Consider the following 3199-nt stretch of genomic DNA (forward strand, 5'->3'; position numbering starts at 1 on the left):
CGGTTAGAGTGTTGGAATGATTATATGACATCATTTGCTTGGTTATATGGTGGTCATGGATTATAATCTCAGTCAGTGTGTGAAAGTTCAATGAACTAGAATAAGTCATCTTTCCTCATTGTTCAAGTCAACCCATCTGTAAATGGATACAGATTATCCGGGAAAGATCAATGCCAAGAGGTTTGGTCAAGGACCAGCTGGTAGAAAGGATCCTCATTATTCCAGTCAACCCAGCTGTAAATGGGTACAGATAATCCAGGAAAGATCAATACCAAGAGGTTGGTCAAGGACCAGCTGGTAGAAAGGATCCTTATTATTCCAGTCAACCCAGCTGTAAATGGGTACAGATAATCCAGGAAAGATCAGTACCAAGTGGTTGGTTAAGGACCAGCTGATAGACAGGATCATCATGAACTAAAGTTATTATCCTTGTAAAATATAGTTGTTTCTCTCTTTCTTATCGATTCTCCCCAATTTCTAAGATCTCAACAGTAAAACTGTCTTCAAATGAATTTTATGGCCAATGATCAAAGATTTCTTCAGCCAAAAACAGAGTTCAGTTATCTTAGAACATACTCTGTTTTATCCAGGCTAATTTGTACTGGTGTGAAATAATGAATCACTTTTGGTGCTTGTTATCAGCATTCTGACCATTCTGTTGGTATAAATACCTTGTTTCAGAGATAACAAACAAATAACTGACCCATTCTTTATTTATTGCTTGAGTTTAACCAAATGAAATGAAATGGAGTTTTACGTCCTACTTTTCAGCACCATGTGGGCTAATGAAGACGGCCAACGCCATGCAGGGTGCGATGAAGGAAATTTTGCCAGGACAGCGGCATTAGCCTGCTCTTTTTCGATTTCCAACTGTCGAGGGATCTTTCACGTGCACAGTCTGTAGCACACTGGGCCTCGGTTTATTGTCCCATCTGAACGACTAGACTCCTTTTCCATGTCAGTCCCTCTTACCTGCATCACTGACAGGGGAAACCAGGTTGAAAAATCCGAAGGTATTATCCCGAGCTATGTGAGAATTTAGTTTAATGAAATGAAATATTTTGTTTCAGAGATAATAACAATTAATTATGTTAGCAATTAAACTCGAATGAGTTCAATTCAAAATGGCCGCCAGTCAATCAATACTGGATAACAAAGACACAATAGTACTTGTTATAAACATTACTAGTTGACACCTGTCGTTATACGGTCAATAACTTCATCTGAGTACCTATATATAGTCATTAGTATACTAATACCACAATAGTTATCATATATATAGTCAATAGTATACATCTACTAATACTTCAACTGTTGTTATATAACTGGGCAGGAGGGAATGTTGGGGTAGCTCTTTTAAACTATGTAAGCTATAGGCAATGCACCTTTAATCATATACAAGCAATTGATGTATGATATATATTGTTGTATGATAAAGAGTGGTACAATTAGAATCTTGCAACAGGCAATGCCCCTTTACTCCATTACCAGTTTAGCAATAGGCAATGCCCCTTTAATCATATACAAGAAATTGATGTATGATATATATTGATGTATGATAAAGAGTTGTACAACTAGAATCCTTATGTACCTAATAATGTGTTCATGGGGTTTGCTCCTTTAATGTCCTGTAATTGGCAATGCCCCTTTGCTTCATGACCAGTTTAGCAATAGGCAATGCACCTTTAATCATATACAAGCAATTGATGTATGATATATATTGTTGTTGTATGATAAAGAGTTGTACAACTAGAATGACTGTTTGGTATGATAATTAGAATGTTTATGTACCAAATAGCCTTGGGTTTGCTCCTTTAAACTAGTTTAACAATAGGCAATGCCCCTTTAATCATATACAAGCAATTGATGTATGATATATATTGTTGTTGTATGATAAAGAGTTGTACAACTAGAATGACTGTTTGGTATGATAATTAGAATGTTTATGTACCAAATAGCCTTGGGTTTGCTCCTTTAAACTAGTTTAGCAATAGGCAATGCACCTTTAACTATATACAAGCAATTGATGTATGATATATATTGTTGTATGATAAAGAGTTGTACAACTAGAATGACTGTTTGGTATGATAATTAGAATGTTTATGTACCAAATAGCCTGGTTAACTGGACATAAATAAATAATAATTAGGCTGATAATAGAGTGTTTATTTTTCACTAATACAGCTGTTAAATACTGGTCTGTTATCCATCTGTTTGTGGTGCTGCATACACATGCCTGTTACATTAGCCCCATTGGCAACAGCACAGAAGCCTTTGAATTAAATTTCACAATTTCACATTTTTCTACCATGTTTCACTTTAAAAGATAAACCTCATATTTGATGTAATTGGTATTCTGGATGTCACATGATCCAGTCAACCCAGCTGTAAATGGGTACAGATAATCCAGGAAAGATCAATGCCAAGAGGTTTGGTCAAGGACCAGCTGGTAGAAAGGATCCTCATTATTCCAGTCAACCCAGCTGTAAATGGGTACAAATAATCTAGGAAAGATCGATGCCAAGAGGTTTGACCAAGGACCAGCTGGCAGAAAGGATCCTCATTATTCCAGTCAACCCAGCTGTAAATGGGTACAAATAATCCAGGAAAGATCAATACCAAGAGGTTTGACCAAGGATCAGCTGGTAGACAGGATCCTCATTATTCCAGTCAACCCAGCTGTAAATGGGTACAAATAATCTAGGAAAGATCGATGCCAAGAGGTTTGACCAAGGACCAGCTGGCAGAAAGGATCCTCATTATTCCAGTCAACCCAGCTGTAAATGGGTACAAATAATCCAGGAAAGATCAATACCAAGAGGTTTGACCAAGGATCAGCTGGTAGAAAGGATCCTCATTATTCCAGTCAACCCAGCTGTAAATGGGTACAGATAATCAAGGAAAGATCAATACCAAGAGGTTTGACCAAGGATCAGCTGGTAGAAAGGATCCTCATTATTCCAGTCAACCCAGCTGTAAATGGGTACAAATAATCCAGGAAAGATCAATACCAAGAGGTTTGACCAAGGATCAGCTGGTAGAAAGGATCCTCATTATTCCAGTCAACCCAGCTGTAAATGGGTACAAATAATCCAGGAAAGATCAATACCAAGAGGTTTGACCAAGGATCAGCTGGTAGAAAGGATCCTCATTATTCCAGTCAACCCAGCTGTAAATGGGTACAAATAATCCAGAAAGT

Source organism: Lottia gigantea, assembly GCF_000327385.1.
Source record: "Lottia gigantea unplaced genomic scaffold LOTGIsca_229, whole genome shotgun sequence".
NCBI lineage: Eukaryota > Metazoa > Mollusca > Gastropoda > Lottiidae > Lottia > Lottia gigantea.